Here is a 23,730-nt window from a genome sequence, read left to right on the forward strand (position 1 = left end):
ACAGCAAAGCAAATTCATATCCATAAAAGCACAATAAAACATGCAAGATGGAGGAAAAACAGCACTCCTCCACACTGAAAACTCAGGGGCAGGTAGTAAGTACGAATCTTGGAGTGCGACAAAATTGAGGATTCATTATTGATGACATTCCCTGTGGTGCACTATGAAACAGCATGTGCGTGAATTTTTCACTTTGCAGCTCGAGTAAAGAAATGAACTGGGACAGAATGAGCATCACACTAGCTTTAATCAATCTAAACCCACGACTGAAGCGGGTGAAATATTAATGGCTGGCATTACTTATCAGATCCGTTGCTTGGTTAATTGCTCTTTATTGTTCGACACCAAACTGATTGCATTTTGCCTGTTATGCTCGGTGCTACTAATCTTGATTAGTGTAGGAGGTCATGAATAATTTATTAGAAACAGCATTCCAGGCTAATTACCTGTAGCCGATTTTCATTGTCGGAGAGGATCACCAACCGTGTGCAGCTAACAACCCTAAATGCTTTAACTTTCAGCTATTCATATTGTTTTGCCACAAGTGTCTCCCAGTTCAATACTCTACTAGCCAATTAAAATTGAGATGTTCCTGGCACACTCTTAAAAATAAAGGGTCTTTACTTTTCTATGAAGAACCTTTAACATCCAAGGAACCGTTCCATTGCACAAAAAAAAATGTTATAGTAGAAAAGGGCTCTTTAGAATATTCTTCACACTAAGAAAAAAATGGTTCTTTTAAAAACTGTACATTGAAAGGTTCTTTGGGGAACCCCAAATTGTTCTTCTATGGCATCGCTGTGAAAACCCCTTTTGAAACCTTTATTTTTAAGAGTGTGGCCACAAAAGCATTATTCATGATAGCACTGAAAGCTTTGTGAAAACTGCAGCAGATTTTTCCTAAATAGTGATAGATTCATGTGGGGAGAATGATAACATAAAAGAGGTATAATAAAATCTAGTATGCTCATATTTTAACTCAAGTAAACACAATGAACCCATTTCTTGAGAAGTGTTTTGGAGACAAAGTCTGTGTTTCAACTTTGACCTGGCAGACCAAAATTCCCCTGTTCTCCAAGCACGCTACACTCCCTACAAAAATCCATGTACAGAATATCATTAGTATATACAACAGTTGTTTCTATAGCGACACACAAGAGGAGTAACTAAAGCTGCAAAAGAGTACAACAGTCCATTTCCAGGAAATTTAAGAGTTTTCCAGTGAAATATAATAACCACAATCGTGATTCGTGAAGCAAGATTGCATTTACAAAGACAGCACAGCAATAAGAAAAAAACTAAAAGAAATTAGTACTTTTATTCTTTTATCTTTTGAACTATCAATCAAACCAACCTGTATCACAGTTTCCACAAACATTAAGTAGCAAAACTGTTGTCAACATTGATAACAGCAAGAAATGTATCTTCAGCACCAAATTGGCATATTTCTGAAGGACATGATCACTGGGACAATGGGTTAATGGCTCCTGAAAATTTGCCATCACAGGAATAAATTACATTTTAAAATACATTAATGTTGAAAACACTTTACAATATTCAAATAAATGCATTCTTGCTGAGCACAAGATACAAAAACATCTAAAGAATCTGCACCAACCCCAAACATTCAAACAAATCAGACACTCAGCACTCTCAATCAACTTACATATTTCTATGTATTTGAATATTTTGTAATACACTTCTAATGTATCATCTTATATACTTACTATATCTTTTTTATTTTTTTAATCTATGAAAAAATGAATGGGAAAAAATACTTCAAAAATACATACAAATTGCATCTACAGTACTCTCGAGGCTTCCTTTACTCAACCCTCTTTTACAAACCTCTTTCACTCCCAAATCAATGGCATTCAATGGCATTTAAGATCGACCACAGTGTATACTGATTGGTCATTCCCTGGTAAATTGATTGTTTCTTCTGACCTTACAGTCTGAGGCGACAGTGTGCTCTTTAATTGTGTTCTCTACACTCACAAACATTGTATCCTCCATCTAGAATCAACAAGGGGTTTGAACAAAAGATCTCAAAGGGCATCTGCATTATGTTTATCTGCCTCCATGCTAATGGTGCCTTTTCAGTCTGCGGTACGTTTGAACAATGCAGGATGACTTAAAGTTCAATGCTAATAGAGGGTGGGCAATAAAACATGTGCTCTCACTGCCCTATACCTCTTCCCCTCTCTGTTTATGATCATGCTACGCTATTCACATATACGATGAGTGACACATCCTACAGGACATCTGTCCCGCTGGAAGGATGTGATGGCCAGGCTTGCCAACTGCCTAGTCATTCGAAGCATATGCCACTTTATCTCATTCTTCCTCTAATAGATTACAGTATTCTAATAAATTACAATATTATCAATATTACTGGCATATTGTACTACCGTTCAAATGTTTGGGGTTGGTTAGATTTTTAATGTTTTGAAAGAAGTCTCACAAAGGCTGCATTTATTAAATTAATAATGCAGTAAAAATGTTAAATAACACAGATTCTTCTCAGAAGCACCCATTGTACTTATAAAAGAACCTTAAAAACACCTGGGGAGTCAATGACAAAAACTATTATAAGTGTTAATTGCTTATTGGTCTATGGAAAGCTGAAACGGTCAAAAAACAAATTGATTATTTTGGCCAGGCTTGAGGCGGAGACTAAAGGGGTCTTTTTAGGTTTAGCTCCAGTAATAATATTGAAAGATTGAATTCATAAACAATGACACACCGCAGATGTAATGTTTCAACATTAATGTATCATAACGATAACGTATCATATTGCAATATTTTTTCAAAGGATAGGCATTCGCAGATATCTGGACTGAGCCCCAAATACTTCCTGACACTCGATATCGTCTCTGAATTATATTGATAAAACATCAGGTATGAACTCGGCACATATTTAAGCAACTTCTCTGCTTCAGACACTTGATCGATACATTTGATTGAAACGTGGCAGGATTTGCTTCGTCCAGGTTTCCTCTGACATTATGGCCGGTGTCTGACAGGGGCTTTAAGTGCAATCCCTTGAGGTATGTTTTGAAAGAAGTCTCACAAAGGCTGCATTTATTAAATTAATAATGCAGTAAAAATGTTAAATAACACAGATTCTTCTCAGAAGCACCCATTGTACTTATAAAGAACCTTAAAAACACCTGGGGAGTCGATGACAAAAACTATTATAAGTGTTAATTGCTTATTGGTCTATGGAAAGCTGAAACGGTCAAAAAACAAATGGATTATTTTGGCCAGGCTTGAGGCGGAGACTAAAGGGGTCTTTTTAGGTTTAGCTCCAGTAATAATATTGAAAGATTGAATTCATAAACAATGACACACCGCAGATGTAATGTTTCAACATTAATGTATCATTACGATAACGTATCATATTGCAATATTTTTTCAAAGGATAGGCATTCGCAGATGTCTGGACTGAGCCCCAAATACTTCCTGACACTCGATATCGTCTCTGAATTATATTGATAAAACATCAGGTATGAACTCGGCACATATTTAAGCAACTTCTCTGCTTCAGACACTTGATCGATACATTTGATTGAAACGTGGCAGGATTTGCTTCGTCCAGGTTTCCTCTGACATTATGGCCGGTGTCTGACAGGGGCTTTAAGTGCAATCCCTTGAGGAAAAGGAGGCTGTCACAGCACTGAGAGAGTCATATGGTACAGCTCCTGGCACAACACTCTGTGCTGTGATAATGACCAGCTCTGTACACACTTACTTAGTGTTTTCTCTACGCAGTCGGTTCTTGTTTTTCATTATAACCTCCCTCTCCTTTTTCAGGCCCCAAGGCCGAATAGACCTCAGTCTCTGGGGAGAGACAAGGTTCAGGGCATCAAAACAAGCCTTTGAAGCGGAGCGATTAAACCTGTTGGAATGGGTCAAAAGGGCTTAAAGGTGTGGGGGAGTCAGCTTCTCCAATTAGGCACAAGAAAGGTTGTTAACATGCAAGCCAAGCAGTCCACGAACCTCTGTTTTCTCTCAGAAAGGGTTATGCAAACAACATGCATACAGGATAAATGACCTGATCTTGTCATAATGAGCTAATTATTGCAGAGAGGGGGCGGAGCTCCTCTCCGCGCTCACACCGTCCACGGCTTGCTCCCTCGTGGTGGGCACTGTCACCGGCTCTCGCACCTGGTCTGACGGGTTGGGCTCAACATCCGAGACGATCCTCTTCTCAGCCGCAGGGCTTCGCTCCGGCTCGTGGATCGCGGCGGGAAATGGCTCTCCATCATCGGTGGGCTCAGGTTTATGCTCCGTACCGCGGGGAGATGGTGGACTGGGCTCAGGGTCCTGAGTGGGGCTGGTGTTGTTGTCCGCGATGTCCACGGTCAGCTGGGACTTGCAGGACACCAGCACCCACTCGATGAAGGCGGCGAGGCTCTCTCGAGGACCATCCCCAGACAACTGTGCTCGTGTGGTGGCGTTTAGTCCGACTTGATAGAAGCCACAGAGGCAGTTGTCCGGTAGTGCGTGAGGTGGGCCAGGGACAGAAAGTCGTTGGGTGTGGTCCTCAAGAGAGCGTTCCTCCTGCTCCAGCTGGAGGATTTGGAATGCGGGGTAATCCATAGAAAAACAAAATAAAAACTGACAAAAATTGGAAAAAACAAACGAGGGGAAATACGCTGCTATACTTTACTTTGGGTCGGTTATTCTGTCACGGTCCAGGTGTGTGGAGGCAGGCAGGATGATGAGGACGACAAGGATTCACATAAGGAGATTTAATGTAGCGACAACAAGGCATATTCAGGTAGATGAGACTCACACACTCGGGGTAACATTCACAATAACCGACAAACTAGAACACAAGAGACAGGAACAGATATAGGGCAGTTAACGAGGGACAGACAGGTGAGCACCTAATAATTAGACGGGCTAAACCAACACAAGGGGAAGAAACCACAACAAACAGTCCACAGGGGTGTTACACATGTATGTTTGTGTATTTATATATACATAATAAATTTACACAGTACACACGCATATATTATCTAAACAAAAACTTTTATTTTGGATGCGATTAATCGTTTGACAGCACTAATATAAATCTCTCATCTTATCAATAGATAGTAACTTAGTTTAAAATGGTTTAAAATAACCATAAAACAATTGTTGCACTGTTACAAATTGAGCTATACGACTCATTTGCAGCATTAATTGTTATAAAAATTAATATCATGGCTGGATTAAAGATAAATCAAATATGGGGCAACCAGATTAGTAATTTCCCTATTTGCACTATTTAGTCCCTGCTAGATGTAAAAACTGTTGTGGGAAGCAACATTAAAAATAAATAAATAAATATAAAAAAAATGTTTGATTATTTGAGATCTGTTATTACAGCTATATGAGGAGAAGGATTTTGGCTTTCACAGTGGGCAGGGCACCTTACCATATATGGTAAAAAATTGTAAATGGTTGAGCATTGCATTATATGTAATTTTACTGTAAAATAATGTTGAATTTGGAAGTAAAAGTATGAACTGCCATATCATTTGCAGTGAAAGACTGTAAAAGGACATTTCCAGAAGTTCATATAAGACAGATCACATATATGATTATACTTTAAATAATTTAAATAATAATTTCTTGTTTTTTATTATTAGTAGAGTACATTAACATTTTGCTATTTAATGCTTATTGCATTATTTTAGGGTCATGTTTCTTACACTGATGGTGTGTTGTTTTTGTGTGTTTTACTCTATTTACAACTATCTATATGTGCTAGAAAAAAAGGTACAAAAGCTGTCACTAGGGCAGTACCTTTGAAAGTACCCCTAAAGAGTGCATATTAGTACCTAAAGTGTACATATTAGTACCTAAATGGTACATTTTAGTATCTTTTGATAAAGTACCGCCCAGTGAACATTTGTCCCTTTTTTTCCTGAGAGTCTATTTGTTGTGTTTTATGAACAGGCCACTTATGATGAACTCTGATGAACTCTGTATCATTATGGTGGTTATCAGTAGAATTTAAGGTACAAAGTAAATTTGGTAATTCAAGTAGATAAGTATATTAACATTATATCACTTGTTGAAATATACGGTTATATATGCCATCCAGTAATACTGGAATACCATATTTTTAATGGTGAATTGCTACCAAATCTACTGTTTTTTTCCCCTCGTAAATTTAACAGGATATTGTTAAGCAACCCAAAAATTTGAATCACTGTCCTCCACATTTATTAATCTCTGCGTCAGACAAATTTCTTAAGTATGTGCCTACATCTGTTTTCAATTTCAGGTCCTTGTTAAAAGACGTGCCAACCATCATAGCTGTTGTGGATGTTGTGTCTGTACTTTTATTCCACCTTTTTTCATTATAAGTCAAAACAATACATGTTCATAGTCAAAAGCAGCAGTGTGTGTATTTGGTAAGATGTAGTGCAGTCTTCATCCATCTCTTATTTTATCCTTATAAGGTGTACATTGTTTATTTAGTTGTGCTGACAAAACCTGTCGTAAAAATTCAAAGCACAATCTGTCGAACAGGAAGCACTTGGTTCCCCAAGTCTTTCTTAATTAAAACCCGAGGAAGAACTATTTAGTCCCTTACACAAACACAGGACTTTCCTTTAGCCAGTTCATATTCCCAAAGCAATTGGTTTGAAGAATGAGCAGATTTTGCTGTTTGGTCTCAGGAACAGCAGGGGATTTGGATGACTAACCAAGCTGCATGCTGTGTCAACACCAAACATTCTCTGCTGTCAGTGTAATCCCATTCACCATGGGAAAACAGCATGGCACTTCACCACAACAGAATGAGAGTGGGGCATGGCCAAAAATGGGGCAACAGGATCTCAAATGAAATCACGAGTTGAGGGTTCCCTTTGTAACTTGATTTGAAATGGACTGATTTTAGTTCAATTTAAAAGGTACAAGTGAACTTAGGCACAACAATGATAATGTACAGCATGAAAAAAATTGATATTCATGCTGAGTTCTGCTAAAGATTACATTTAATAGTGATTTAACCTCCTTTTATGCTTTTTCAACATAAATTATAAGGTGGCTCCCATTTTTATTAAAAAAGTATTATTTATAGATACTGAAAAACTGGAAATTACCTGGTATTACTTTTTTTTTTACTTAAAAAACCATAGATAATACTACGGCTGCCCCCAACTAAAGATTTTTTCTAGTCACGTTTATATTAATTTAATTACATATATACTTAAACAGCCTATTCTGTGCTCAAGCGTACACATAAAGCTTGCCGCAAAGCAACTGCAAAATAAATATCTATGAATGTGTTGGAAAAAATAGTAAGGAGATATTTTAATTGTTTATTAATGAACTAGTGTTTTCTGAGTCATCTCTGCAGTACAGTGATGCACCTTCAGAGAGAAATGCACCTTTCATATGGATTACATAACCAGAGAGTATTTGTTTGATTTGAATGGGTTTGTTTAAAGGGGTCATATGATGCTTTTTTAAAGATCATTATTTTGTGTATTTGGTGTAACAGAATATGTTGACATGCTTTAATGTTCAAAAAACACATTATTCTTTAAATACTGTACATTATTGTAGGTCCTCTATGCCCTCCTCTCTCAAACGCTTCGTTTTCTACAAAGTCCCTCCTTCCGGCTGCTTCAACACTAACTGCGGTTACTGAAACCACACCTTCTTTCTTTGCATGCACATTTGGGCGCATTATGCAAATATTTCCACATAGTGACCTAGATATGTGGGGACGTGTTAGAACGAGCCATTTTAGAGGGGTGTGGTAGAGTCTTAACTTTGATAAAGAATATCTCTTTGGATTTGAGACTTTAGTCTTTGCATCTTTAGGGATCTTATCTATTCACGAACAGCTTGTAACACTCCAAAGAGAAAGGAAAACTTGAAATCGCATCATATGACCCCTTTAAAAGTAGACATTTCAAGCTTTCTACAGACATATTTCTCATGGCTGTGAGGCAAGTAGTCTATACACTGAGTTTCGGTTCGTTTTTGTGAAGCGCTTTAGTTTAGCCCTAGTTAATACAGTATTTTACAGTAAATATACATATAATGCAATGTTGAACTATTTAAACATTTTCATTATACAGATTTTTGTATGTTTTTGAAAGATGTCTATTATGCTCAATAAGGCTGCATTTAATTGATCAAACTACAGTAAAAATGGTAACATTGAGAAATGTTATCAATTTAAAACTCTTTTCTATATATATTTTAATATGTAATTTATTCCTGTGATGGCAAAGCTGAATTTTCATTACTCCAGTATTTGGTATCACATGACCCTTCAGAAATAATTCTAATATCCTGATTCACTACTCAAATAACATTTCTTATTATTATCAATATTAAAAGTTGTGCTGCTTAATATTTTTGTTTAAACTGTGATGTGTGTGTGTATGTATATATATATATATATATTAGGATAACTTCAAAACATGCAAATAATTTTGACTTCAAATTTGATTAGAAATTGTTATTTTAATAATATAAAAGTCTTGACACTTTTGATAAAATTCCTTGCTGAATAAAAGTATTTATTTATTTTTTTAAAAAGTACAAATCCCAAAGTTAAAATAAGTATCTATCTATATCTATCTATCTGTTCATCTCAAAATATCCCAAAAATGACTCCCAAAAAATCCTCCTCTCAAGACACCTAATCAGTGGATTTCACGTGTATGAATATGAGATTTTGATACATGCATATAAAACCGCAGCATCTGTTAGACAGAGATTCGGAAGAGAAGCTGGATGCTATAATTGATCTAGACTGAGATTTGACATAGCTGGAGGCTTGACTGGTAATACTGCACTGCGCCGATTTCACAGGCACAACTGGAGGAGCAAAGAGATCAGAAGTCATGCTGGGATATAAGCACATCAAGCCTTAGAACAGAATCATTTGCCTCATCAGGCAGAAGCTCAACAGTGGGATCTCCTCGTAAACGGCCACATTTTGTTTAACCCCTACACCTCTATGTGTTTTGCTAAAGCTCTGGCTGTGTCTGAAGGCTGAAAAAAACATTGTTATCATTTCCATCTTTGTATCTGGTGTTTCAAAACAATTAAAGGGGTCATATCAGAATCAGAATCAGAATCAGAATCAGAATGAGCTTTATTATCAGAATCAGAATCAGAATCAGAATCAGAATAAAAGCGTTGTGAAAGCGAAACTACTTTGTTTGGCCTTCCAAAAGAGGACACAACAATAAATCAGTGGTTAAGTTGTATTTACAACACTGTTCCAGAACAGTTCAACCCAAATATTCAGATGTGTGCAATGAATTTTATGGAGGACGAGGACTGGTTCCTGAACCTGCAGAGTAGCCTACAATGCGTCTGTGGCACAAAGGCTGTTTCTATAAAGTGTGGCAGTTGCAACTTTGCAAGGACAGTGGCGCTTCTGACTCACAGCCTGTAAGTAAGTTTTTTATATTTAAAGAATTTGCCACTGACGATTCAAACTCGAGTTTTGAGCAGTGTAGTGTAGCGCTTGTTTATCATTTCTCCGATCACAAACGCAGACATGGTTTTATGTTTACGCGGCGCGATACGCAACGCAACACGTAAAAAGACAGTATAAGTCATTATAATCAGTAATTATGTCCCCACTGGATGCAACAAATGCCTCGTTTATAATGGGTTTTAATGGTTTTGTCTCGTCGCACATGGCATCACAGTATGGTAGGGGCGTAACATTTCCGTCACACGCTTGAGGTATTCGGCCAATCACAACGCACTGGATAGCTGGCCAATCAGCATACACCTCGCTTTTCAGAACGATGAGCTTTGGAAAAATTTACGCGTTTCAGAAAGGTGGGGCATAGAGGAACAACAATAATGTACAGTATGTGGAAAATAATGTGGTTTTTTTTACCTTAAACTGCATAAACACATTGCCTAACACCAAATACACAGCATAATGTTCTTTTTAGCAACGTCATATGACCCCTTTAAAACATTAAACTTAACTTTGCTTAATTTCACAGAAAAGGACATTCTTAGCAGTTCAAATCAAAGCCTTTGATACAAAATGATAAATTAATGGCTAAATGGGATTCACTGGGGTCCTTCAGACTTCAATAAGGCTTGTATTTTTCCTATAATATGTTCATAAAATGTTTCTGCTTTGCAATTTCCAAAAATACCATTACCCACAGGAAGTAAAGAACAAGACACCATAGGGTAGATATCCTGCTTTTTACAGGATCTCAGGAGGAGACTATTTGGGAGGGGTGGGTGGCAAAACGACCAGACATTTTTCCACAGTAAGATCTCGTAAAAAAAATCTCAGTGCTTATAGAAACATTCCTCCCCCTGGCCATGGGAGCAGAAGCATAGAGCCGTCAAGAGGGATAACACTCAACACAAATACTCTCAGAAAATCAGATGTAATCTTCAGGTCCAAATGCAAATATCAGACATGAACACTCTGAGAGGTTTTAAGACTCTCAAAATGTGTTCAGTCTTATTCGCCTGGATAAACACTGCACAGTCCATAACCTTAAAGACCCCAGGTGGAATACATAGAAATTTCAGAAATAAAGGCAGTGTGTGTATATATCAGAGGAATACGAGAGGTCAATCCGGTCATTTCTGCTCTGGGATGTAAAACCTGAGGTTAACTGGTCACTACGCAACACCCTCTACAAGAACAAGCGCTTCAGCTCACCAGCTGTGGGAACAGCAGTGTGAAAGATTACATCACAATGATTTATGGCACATGAGAAGGAGTCAGAGAAACTATGGAACATGAGATCATTTGGAGGGCATCCAAGAAGAGGTCTCAATAGGAACACAAGTCAATTGGTTTCCACCACAGAAGATGATGGAACAGCAGTGGGACAACAAATGAACGTGCTGAAAAAGTTAAGAGAACATCTCAGGCTCACACATACTATATCACAACACACATGCTGTAATTCAGGGCTTTTTTTAAGGAAATGGCATCTGTAAATGGGAAATAAGGAAGAAGTAAATCATTGACTGGAAGGGTCTTGGACCATTGTCAAATTAATGAAACTTTATATGGATAAAACAGGTCAAATAAGCTGAAACAGGATTCCAGAGTTGTTTCTTGAAACCAACAAGATATATTACATAGTCAGTTAATTCATATATTTTGTCCGTATTTTAATTTGCAAAATAGCACATGGATTTCATATTTAAGTTGATTTCTGTTGTAGCATAACTAACAACAAATGTTTATTAAATGAAAGGTAAAACATGCCATTTACAACTGATCTTGTAGGCTGATGCTTGTTCCATATGTCTTCAATTGCTTCTGAAAGCCTCTAGCCAATTCTCGAAATTCAGTTTCTGCTCTCCAAAACAAGTGTAACAGGGCCACACAGATTATCCGACTCATTTTGTCTCAGTTCAGATCTCTTTTTGGACTGCATTCTGCTGACTGACACTTCTCATGGACATCAATGATATGCTTGGTAGGAAAAAGGCAGAAAAGAACAATAAATCTTTCTATCCTATTCACCAAATTTCACACAATTATACAAGTTGTATAAAAACTATGATTAATGCAAATCTCAAACCTTTGGGTCGTGGAAGAAAGTCAATGACACAAGGAAAATTAACGGTATCAAAAGTGGTGCATGCAACTTTAAAATGAGGCTGAGCAGGCGTAAAAGATGACAGGATTTTCATTTTTGGGTTAACTGTGCTTTTAAATGCTTCAAATCACGTTTCATAAGGTATTTTAAAAGACACTGAATCTAATACTTCAAAGGCCAGGTGAGTTATTCAGGCACAATATTTAAGGGCTTATGGGACAGAACTGAAAAGGGTCTTTATCATTCTATCAACTTCAAACTATAAAATAAGCTTAGATCAGTGTGGTGTGACAAAGATATGAGTGAATAATGAGATATGAGTGAACCATTTCATGCATGCTCAGTACACTCTAAAAAATGCTGGGTTATTTCAACCCAACTTTGGGTCAAATTTGGACTAACCCAACTTTTGGGTTAAAAAATGTAATGTAAAAATTTAACCCAACAGTTGGGTTAGTCCATATTTGACTCAAAGTTGGGTTGAAACAACCCAGCATTTTTTAGAGCGTATAGTGAAATCAATCAATCAGTCAATCAATAAATGAATACATTTTAATAAAATTTTGATGGCTGTGTTCGATCATTAGGGTCACACAAGGTTATCATAAGGTACTAATATGGAAAAGAACACTAGAAATCAAGTATGAGAATAAAAACGTTTTTACACTGCATATTGTATGAATTTTATAAAAATGTTTTGGCATGCAATGAAAATAAATAATAAGTTGTTGGAATGAAAATAAATGGTTTTCAGTTAAACAAAGTTCTCAAAAGTAAACAAGTTGACATTTCTTCAAGACTAATGATGGATGACGCACATTTCTCCACAAAAAAATTAAGCATTTAGCAAAAAGCAAACAGAAATCATTTACTTTCCCAATTATTAATTACAACTCAATTCCAAATGTTAGACAAACAATGAAGCCAGTGAGTTCCATTTCTATTGTTCTAGGTTAATGGAGTTTTATTGGACTATTTTAGGTCTGTGTATTGCTGAGGGTGCATCTCATATTCTACATGTTGGCAGGCAAAGAAGTGCAGCACTGAAATATCCTTTTTTTGGTTGATTTACACCATCTCAGATGCCATGGTCTCTCAGGACCCAAGAAAAACATTACAACTTGCCAATCATAAGATTATCCCGAAAGAGCAACCAGCTGGAGACTTGCCTCAACTGCTGGGTCTGATGTTTTCAGTCTTATTGTCTCAAGCAGGTGGTTGTAATTAAGTCAGTGTAATGTGGCCACTAGCTGGCAAAAGAACATGTGACTAATTATTGGGACACAAGCCCAGGTTTATCATTTCCTGAAGCTCTCCTTCTTTGACCTGCATGAGGATTTAAGTTGCCATTCATAGCTCAAAAATGCAGCACCAAATCAGAATAAGCACCTTGTAACCTTCAGTCTCGAACAATCCTGTTCTCTTCATCATCAAAAAAGCAAGCTGGCACATTTAATTTATGTTAAAATAATCAGTAACATGCAAATGATGTTCACACAAAGCATTTACTAGCTTTGAAGGGTGCTCAGTCTTCTCCTCCAGCAGTTTCCAAATATGAGCAGAGATTAGAAAAGGAAGAGATTAGACTTTATGGTCTATTTCATCCATTCTCCAGCCTAATCAGTGGGGAATGATATCACTGCCCTAAATATTTCCTCAGCAGCTTGAATGGAGAAACGTGTAGTTTCCTCATTAATGACCACACAGTGTGACAATACACCACCTTCATGTGATCACGTTATCTCACGATTAAAGAAGGCAGTTTTCTTCATGGCCCTACAATAAACTGAGAAAGCTGACTGACAATCGCTGTCTTGAAGAATGATGCCTGGGGCTTCACAATGCGGCCCTAAAAGCCACAAGATGACTTTAACTGTAGTGACCCAACAACTCTGTTGAAAGCCACATATGGGTAAAGAAGCCCAGCTGAAACATTTATAGCATCTCATAAAAAAATCACGAGGAGTAAAACTAAAAAGTACAGAACATGTCAACTTAACACCAGGCATATAGTGGCATCTGATGTGGCAGACTTGTAGGAGGAAGTTGTCAAATACATTACGAGGAGACTGGGGAAATGTTCTGGAGAATCGGACATGTATTGTCCCTGACATGAACTGGCATACAAATGTTTTTGTCAGTTAAGTTGTGGTTTTGTCACTTTAATTGAAAGCATTGTGGTTAGTCTAGCTGACAGGAATGTTTATTTACACACAACCGGTCACATGTTTGGACACAATTCGTTTTTGTTTTGATTTTTGGCCTGCTTTTGGCTGTTTGTCCTACGCACCTATCAATCACCTGCAGGTGTGTGAAGGTAACTGTTGATTGAACGTAATATAAATTACAAATATAATAGAAAACTGAAATTATACCTAAAAGAAATGTTCTGGATATGTTTGGCCAGATTGTGAAGGAAAAGCATCCAACAAGTCTCCAGCAAGCATGTGAACCCCTTCAGTACAAATCATCCCAGTCTGCACTTCATGGAGTTAGTTAAGAAGAGAATGTCCAGAGTGTATAGAGCTGGAATCTTGTTTAACATTGTTTTGGTCAATAATTCCCATATTGCACTACCATTTAAGGGTTTGGGGCCTTTATTTTAGTTTATTCAGTAAGGATCTATTACATTTGTCAAAATCGACAGAAGTCATGCATAACGTTACAAAAGATTTCTATTCAAATAAATGCTGTTCTTTTGGGCTTTTTAGTCATCAAAGAATTTTACATTTTAAAATATATTAAAATAGAAAACTGCCTGTTTACCGTCTTTGAACTGTAGTGTAGTTTTGACTATCATTCTAAAATGTGGAAAATAGTCATAAGAAATAATGACTTTGTGTGTAAAAACATTTGATTCATAATGTGTACTTGCATATAAAATGTACTTAGCAGTTCACATTGTGCGTCTGCATTACTATTATTTCATTAAACTTGTATTGTTATCTGTTTTTACACCAGCCTAATGTATTGTGAAATTAAAGACAAAATGAATAAAAACATGAATAAATTCTAATGCAGAAACATTTCGCTTCTGCAGAAGCATATTATGCATAATGCATAAAAGTGCATAATGGAGATAAAATCTAGGGGAAAATAACACATAACCCATTTATGTCTAAATGGTTCATACTGTAATACTCATCATGTTTGTATTGAAAGGACTGCTTATCTCAGCATATTGAGAGAGAAAAAACTGCTCGATTTTAGTGCTTAGCCCAAAGTATCATGCAAGTTTTGCTATTAAACCACCATCTCCATATATAGTCACATTTCAGGGAAACATTGTACCTGTAAGCTTCATTCAGCTTGAGCTATATAAATTACAGGTCATCAGTACAACGACCAGAATTCAAGCCATGTTCCTATGGTCTTTTTAATTAATATTGTAGCATAGAGCAAATACCTTAAACACACAAACCTAATGGACTTGAGCCAGCTGTGCTCATTTCACTCTGCTGCATGTGTGTGTTTGTGTGAATGCATGCTAATGTCCTTGTATGTGTGGGTGGTATTCAAAGACAGAACAACGTGTTTCTTGATCATCTCAAAACAGCACAAAACAGTAGTGAACATCTTAACGCCACTGAACGCAGAAAGAGACTAAAACCTACCAAACGCTTTCCACAAAGGAATGTCAGTCTGTAAAGTAATGGCTTTTGAGTTTGCTACGTGCACTTGAATGCACAGGAGCGACCGCAGAACTGTTACCAAAACCAAGAACCCAGAGGAGGGGGAAACAGAGGTGGGGAGTACAGGGGAATAAACTTCTACTGGAATGAATAAGAAGAAAAGAGAAAGATCAGAAGCACACAAATATGCCTGAGTCAGGAGTAGTGAGGAGTTTAACTGTGTCAAAGGGAGAAACAGGCCTTTCCAATAGACAGTGTGAGCCTATACAGAGAGAAACAACTGTCTGCATTCAGGCTGTACAAATGTCATAATGAGAGCAACTCAGATCAACAGAGCTCTTTTACTCAATAGCTGAGGATACACAAGGATAACTATGTGTGCCGCTATCATGAACAGCCCATGGATTTGAGAATGGTTCTTATTTGACTGAAACCTTAAATTTACCGAAAACCTTAAATATCAACAAAATGCAGTGTTATTATGACTAAAATTTTTTATAATTTTAACATAAAAAGAATGTGGGATACTACACGAAAAAATATTAAGTGTAAGTTCCCTTACCATATACAGTGAGAAATGGTATTACATTTAACAGGACCATACATACATGTCATTTTACTGTAACATACTGTTAAATGGTTTTGAATTACCATATACCATAATTTACAGTAAAATCTACTTTATACATGTACTTTTGCAGTATAATGCTGATAAAATCGTGATGTCATGAATATTCGTGTGTATTTTTACGTGAAGTGTGAACTTACATTTACTTATGTTTGCATAGACAATAAAACATACAGTATTGATGTATTAACAGCATCTAAACGTACAATATTGATGTGACAACAACTAAAATGTTAATTATTTACGTATGAACAACTTTACAGACTTAAAAATGAATCCTTATGAATATTGAAATTGTGGCATTAACATTTTGGTTATATTGTATTCAGTTGTCATATTAATTACATTATGTTTTCATTAATTATTTATTTGTAATGCAGTTTACTAATTTACTTAATATTCTGGAAAGACTACATTTTAAAACTTTAAAATGGATAACATTTCTGTAATCGTTTAACCATTACTTATCATGTAATATTTATTTAGTTTGTCGTGGGACACAAAAGGCATTGTCCTCCTAGTCATTCTCAGTCAGCCTTCATGGAATGGATCAGGATAATATTTTCAACAATTAACAACTTAAATTGTGCTCTGTGTCTAACACAAAATGTTTGTATTCTGCCAGAGAGAACTGTGACTGCAACACATTATTATTTGGATTACTTTATTTGGTACCACTTTTGACATTTAAAAAAAAATAATAATAAAAATAAATTATTGTCAATCAAATCAATGAAAACGTACAAAAATGTACATTTTGTACCTGTAAATGTTACATACTAATACCTATAAACAATGAGATCAGGCTGGTTTTCAGCAGTCAGTACCAATAGTAAAAATTTTAGGATTCTCTGTACCAATTTTGCCACATAAGCTATATATAATCTATACAATATATAGACCTAGGCACCAAAATGGCATCCCATAATCGCCTTTTTTATTTTTCACCATTTTTCTGGAAATGAGCTGTGAGTTTTTATAATAAATTTAACCTGTTTAAATGGACACACCAGCAACATAAGGCTCCTTCCATATAAAACCTACACTTCAAGTCTAGTATGTAAATAATACATCTAAAATCTGCATTTCATTGTGGGTAAAGATTAAATAATGACTGTGAGACCCTCAGCTGTAGGACCCAGCTTGTTATATGCATACTTTCACCTCATTTTATCCCTGGCACACTAACATTGAAGGAAATTGCCTGAATAATAGATAAGCATTACGGATAACACAAACAAGCAGTCTGTTTCCTCTTGATAAAGAGGTCCTGTTATTTACCAGGGTCAATGGACATCCCTGTCTTGAATGAACTTTGGAGCCCTCAGCTGCATCCTCTAAAGTTTCTCAAAGCCTTCTAGAACAAAAGCATCTTTGCCAGCACTGGCATAAAAAAAAGATCTATGCATTCATAATTGAAATTCTACAGCGGCAGGTCATACTTGACAAGCCTCTTAAAGGGGTCCTATTATGCTCTTTTACAAAGTCTTGATTTTGTTTTGGGGGTGTAACTAGAACAGGCTCTCATACCAGGTTGTTCGAAAAACATATTCACATATTTTACATTATTACAATACCTCTCTCCCCAGTCTGGCATGAACGGCTCGAATAGTTCCTGTAACAAATGAAGGCCCGCCTTCTGAAATACGAAATGTGCTGTGATTGGTTAGCTGGGCCAGTGTGTGTTGTGATTGGCAGCACTCGGCGCCTGCTCGGGAAATGTCACGCCCCTTACCATAGCCGTCTGCGAGCTTCAGTGTAAATATTGCGTCAAAATCAAATCAATTTGAGCACGATTTAAACCTGGATGATTGTAATCACTCTAAGTTCGTCTGCCTTGGGAAAGCTAGCGTGTCTCCGACATAGTGATAACACTCGTTGCCTTCTCTAGTGCAGCTCAACCAGGTCTCGTCCCATTCGTCGGTTTTTGTGATATCACAAATCCCGGAAAATATGCGTTGTAGTCCAAACAAGTCATTCGTTGTACTTTTTGAAAAGTGATTTCTGTTCAATAAAATATCCTTTTGAAGTGGACTTTGAGCTTTGTAACTTTGCAGATCTTTTTTATGCACAAACAGCAAAATTACAGACTAACTAAAGTTGAAAAAGTGAAAAAGCATAATAGGACCCCTTTAATTTTTTGAAGATTCTAGGACCAAAGAACACATATTCTTAATGGTAATTAATATACACCGCTCCTTTGCAAATTTCATGTGTCTCAGAGGCAAAGAGGCCCCAAAACCCATTACCGGGTGAAGCGCCCCATGTCACAAGCATTAGATGAGAGTCCTCTAGCAAATGGGGGGGAAAGCAATTTTCTTTTCAAGGCAATAGATACTCTATCTCATTCCAGATCCTCTGCAGACTACAAACTGCCAGATCGTGTAGCTCTGATGCCTGAAACTTGGAAGAAAGTGATGACTTGACCTCCTTTTCTCCCTGGGCCTTCGCTCTGCTGTCAATAAGGGCATTTCACTGGAGGCTGGATAAGAGCTCAGGGTGGAATGAATCACCTGCACTGATTAAAGATCTGGGAACTGCAGTGGAGATCAAACCAGCCCTGACGACCAGTTCATTTGCTGCCATGTCAACTGATATTAATATTACAGCCTGTAGACAGGCCACTTGCTCTCAACTGGGACTTCCCGCCACAAAAGCCCCTTTCGCACCGGAGGAACCTTTTCATAGTTCCTAGAACTATTGGCGGAAGTACCCGGATGCTCGCGCGTTTGCACTGCAGGAACTAGGAACGATTTTAGTTCTAGGAACTCCTTTTACGGGAACTAAATTAGCTCTTACTTCAGAGTAGTGTCTAAACCCGCGCTATAGGAATTACCAGTGATGTAAGTGTACGTCGCATGTGGGAAAACGCCGGCATCCGCCATTTTTAAAAAGCCAGATAAACACACAACAGTTTATTATTCACGGAGCAGTTTACAGCAGGCTACAAGATGGAAAACAGCGACCATATGTGGAAATGCAAGTTGCCGTAGTAGATTTCGTCTCTTAGTCCTCTGATTTGCTCTTTCTATCGCATAACTTCTACGTCTACATTCTATCTCTATTATCACAAAACACAGTATATACAGTACATCAAAAACACAGCTCCGATCACGGTGTCCTCCATCCTTTTGTTGTTTACGTTGCTGAATGCTGTGCTTAAATGATGTTGCTGTCTGCCGGCTTATGTCACTTCTGAGTTCCTGTTGGCGGTGCGAATGCAACCAGGAAAACGGCCTAAAGTTCCCGGGGTACTACCTGACCGGCTAGGGGCTAAAAAACCAAAGATTCATTTCCAGTAGCTCAATGCTTTAGTGACTGAACGATTCCGTGTCTGCTCAAGCAGAACAACACAGACTCCCTCTTCCATAATCATTCCACATCAGTCCACCGCTTTAGTTATTACTAGGTTAGTTTGATACACTTCAAAACAATAAATCAGTTCATTTTCATGTCTGTAAACAGAATTTTCATTTCTATCACATTGATCTGGGGACAGAGCTGTAAACTAAGCTTACAGATTAGACCAAGCACTATTATTTCTAAGCCTCTGATGTCCACATTTTAAGGGTTTTTCCACCCAATCTCATGGGAAAACATATCTATTTTATAAGGTGGTGATTTCATACATTTCACACAGGATGTGAATCATACAAAAAATTAAAAATTTTTGGGAAAAAAGCATGGAGGTCCACCTTTAGCCCATCCTTAAAGGGGTCATATGACGTCACTAAAAAGAACATTATATTGTGTATTTGGTGTAATGCAACGTGTTTATGCGATTTAAGGTTATAAAAACACATTATTTTCCACATAATGTACATTATTGTTGCTCCTCTATGCCCCGCCTTTCTGAAACGTGTCGATTTTTACAAAGCTCATCATTCTGAAAAGTGAGGTGTACGCTGATTGGCCAGCTATCCAGTGCGTTGTGATTGGCTGAATACCACAAGCGTGTGACGGAAATGTTACGCCCCTTACCATACTGTGATGCCATCTCCTAGAACGACGAGACAAAACCAATACAACCCATTACAAACGAGGCATTTGTTGCATCCAGTGCGGACATAATTACTGATTATAATGACTTATACTGTGTTTTTACGCGTTGCGTATCGCGCCGCGTAAACATAAAACCATGTCTGCATTTGTGATCGGAGAAATGACAAACAAACAAGCGCTACTCTACACTGCTCAAAACTCGCGTTTGAATCTTATTAACATAAATATTTTGTTAGCCAACCAAACACAAAGCTTCCACAAAGAAATGCTTTTCCTAGAAAGCGAATAGGGCCGACTGCAGTTACCTGGATGAGCCTGTGTTATTAGTTTTACCGGTTGTAATCGGAGAATAAAATATCATTTACCATTAAATGTATGTAGTTAAAGTGATCATATGACGTTGCTAAAAAGAACATTATATTGTGTATTTGGTGTAATGCAACATGTTTATGCGATTTAAGGTTATAAAAACACATTATTTTCCACATAATGTACATTATTGTTGCTCCTCTATGCCCCGCCTTTCTGAAACGTGTCGATTTTTACAAAGCTCATCATTCTGAAAAGTGAGGTGTACGCTGATTGGCCAGCTATCCAGTGCGTTGTGATTGGCTGAATACCACAAGCGTGTGACGGAAATGTTACGCCCCTTACCATACTGTGATGCCATCTCCTAGAACGACGAGACAAAACCAATACAACCCATTACAAACGAGGCATTTGTTGCATCCAGTGGGGACATAATTACTGATTATAATGCCTTATACTGTCTTTTTATGCATTGCATTGCATCGCGCCGCGTAAACATAAAACCATGTCTGCATTTGTGATCGGAGAAATGACAAACAAACAAGCGCTACTCTACACTGCTCAAAACTCGCGTTTGAATCATTAGTGGCAAATTCTTTAAATATAAAAAATTTACTTACAGGCTGTGAGTCAGAAGAGACAGACTGTCCTTGAAAAAGTTGGAACTGCCCCACTTTATAGAACAGCCTTTGAGCACAGACCCATTGTAGGCTACTCTGCAGGTTCAGGAAACAGTTCTCCATAAAATGCGTCACACAGCGTCACACATTGCGGGCTAGAGTGTGGAGCGGCCGGCGGGCTTGAGAACGGTGTGGCCGGCGGATTCAACGAAGGAGCGGCCGGCGGGCTTGCGGTAACCACATGTGACGACCCCGGGCTGGACTCCTCTTCGTCCACGGTGAAAGCCGATCCGCCGATCCACAGCGCGAAGTTGATGTATTTCCTCAGCGACCAGCACAGATCAGCTCCAGGCATGACGAAGCAGATATCGTCCTCTTTTGGAAGTCCAAACAAAGTAGTTTCGCTTTCACAACGAAACACACAGCATCTCCACAACATGGTGGCAGTGGCAACAACAATACTACAGCGAGAATAAAAGTTACGCCTTCTTTCTTTGCATGAACATTTGGGCGGCGTTATGCAAATCTTCCCACACAGTGACGTAGACATGTGGGGGCGTGTTTAAACAAGGCATTTTAGGAGGGCTTAACTTTTATAAAGAATATCTCTTTGGATTTCAGACTTTAGTCTTTGCAACTTTACAGATCTTCTTTATGCACCAAGAGCTTGTAAAACTCCAAAGAGAAAGGAAGAATTGAAATCGCATCATATGACCCCTTTAAACATAACCGCAAAATAAGCAGATTGAATGAAAACGTACAAATGAGATTTATACAAATCAGCCCAATTCACCAAAACATTATATAGTTACAAACTGCCATGATATTGTGTAGGTTCTTCTCGCATATCCTGCAATAGCATAAATTAATGTTAAGGTTAAGGCTCTAGTCTTATCTCTGAGCCCGTGTTGGGTTGTGTGAGTGAAGTCTTTGAGTGCTTTTGACATCAGCATTTAGCTAAACTACAAAGCCACCCAATGCCGGCATTAATGAATCCCTCAGAGCCAATATCTTCACGCACAAGTGCCTGACTAATTGAAAACTGGTCGGAGTCTGCTTTGTGGAACAAGTGCAGCAAACCTTTATGTCAGACTACAAAAATAAGGTCCAGAAATAGGTCGACAAATTCACCAAAACCCTCTAATGGATATAGAGTTACAGCACACATGAAGTTAGACAGTTGGACTGTAAGATTTAAGGCCTGTTTACTTCCAAATCTTTCAATAACCACTTGAGAATGTATGGCAAGGCTTTGTTTGAAATAACACCCTATGTCTCAAAGAGATACCACAGATAGCACATGTACGTCTGCAAGATGTCTGTTAAAGATCTCTTGATCTGGAAAGCATCTGCTTTGGACAAACATCTGACAGACGTCTTTCAGATGTCAGTTTTACATACATTCTAAATCATAAACATCTTAAAGACATCTAATAGACGTCTATTTGACATCTAAAAGGAAACGTCCTATAGACGTATTGCAGATGAGCAAACACTCTAAAAAATACGCCTTGCAGATGTAAATGCAGACATCAAATGACAGATCAGATGTCTCCGAGATGTATGTGTGCTATCAGGATCAGTTTCAAGAAGAAAGGTTTTCAAGTTCTTCTCAATAACACCTGATTAGATAAGATTTGATTGCATGGCATAGGCTATCTGGTTACAGTAGAGTATACCACCATATTTGATGTAGTTTGACAGACTGTGAAGATCATGTAGGCTTGAAAAAACAATCTTCTGAAGGCATAGTAGGCTAACAATTAACATCGCTGGTTAAGTGCATTTAAAGATTCGAAAATTTCAGAAATATTGTACAGGATACATTAACCTAACCCGGCACTGTTTGTGTTGCTTCTGGAATATGGCCAAAGATAATATTCATACATGGCTTTAGTTTTCAGGGAAAAACCCATAATTCATGTCTATTGGTACACCATTGTTTCAAAGCCTGAAGAATTTCACTCTTTGTTAACAGGAATGTCAAGGGTTAAATGATAGATAGATAGATAGATAGATAGATAGATAGATAGATAGATAGATAGATAGATAGAATCATTTTTTTCTCTTTCACACACTGAAAACATGAAAAGATGCGCGGTTTGATTGATTTAAACTGGCACTGAACTCACGGCCGTCGGCAGGACTGCCTCCATCTGCTGACCTGTGCGTCTGGGGGGACAGACTACGGTTAAGACAGGACCTCCTGGACAACACACGGACAACTCCTGCTGTCACACCCCGTGGGAAAACCGCCAGCTTGATGCCTCCTCATCCCACCCAGACTTTCCCCGGGTTTTACTCAACTAATTAGATTGAACAGAAACCGCCGGATGGTGACACGCGCCGTCCTCGGTGAAATACGAGCGAGTGTAACGTAAGGAAATTGTTTGTTTGGGGGGTGAGAGAAGCGCGATGTTAGCTGAATACATAAACGACTGTTTTTAATTCCGAGTGTTTTCTACCTTCTTCTTAAAACAGTTGTTAGGCTTCGCTCAAATTAAATTTACGCGTAAAATGCCTCGCATCTCAATAAGGAATCGCTGTGATTTATCGCTACTGTCAAAACAATACGCGTTTTTGAGTGTTTATCTGTAGTTCTACCCTGCATAAGTGATAACCACATATGGCAGAGTTTCAAAATGAAACACAATGTTTTTCTAGCTGATTTGAATTAAATGAATAGATAAAGAGAGCTAACCAGCCATCATAAGTTTGCATTCACGTAAACACCAGCGGAGTTTAGTTTACCGAGAATCTCACCTCAAAAGCCAAACAACACGCGTTGTTCTTCGCTGTCCTGAGTTCCAGAGATGAAACGAGGTGAAGTCTGATGGTATAAGTCTGCGTGAATGAATGCCGACTGAAAAAGCGGACCTGTAGATCTGCTCCGAATCCAGAAAAACACAACGAGCATTTATCTGTAGTTCTACCCTGCATAAGTGATAACCACATATGGCAGAGTT

At 37.9% G+C, this 23,730-nt stretch overlaps 1 protein-coding gene across 4 annotated transcripts in view; it reads right to left on the reverse strand.

Moving 5' to 3' along the window:
• LOC107554565 (tetraspanin-18-like) overlaps window positions 1-23,730 on the reverse strand; it is a 41,378-nt gene that overhangs the window by 17,126 nt on the left and 522 nt on the right. Inside the window, exon 1 of one of the 4 annotated variants that reach the window (XM_016237120.1) lies at window positions 23,528-23,631. The exons of 1 other annotated variant lie outside the window; for it this stretch is intronic. The gene's annotated coding sequence lies outside the window, so the exon portion shown is untranslated. Of the gene's footprint in view, window positions 1-65; window positions 602-23,527; window positions 23,632-23,730 lie in introns of those variants that run through there. 2 more of the 4 variants (XM_016237123.1, XM_016237122.1) reach the window with 2 other exon arrangements.

Source organism: Sinocyclocheilus grahami, unplaced genomic scaffold (genome assembly GCF_001515645.1).
Source record: "Sinocyclocheilus grahami isolate Dianchi unplaced genomic scaffold, SAMN03320097.WGS_v1.1 scaffold506.1, whole genome shotgun sequence".
NCBI classification, from domain to species: Eukaryota; Metazoa; Chordata; class Actinopteri; order Cypriniformes; family Cyprinidae; genus Sinocyclocheilus; species Sinocyclocheilus grahami.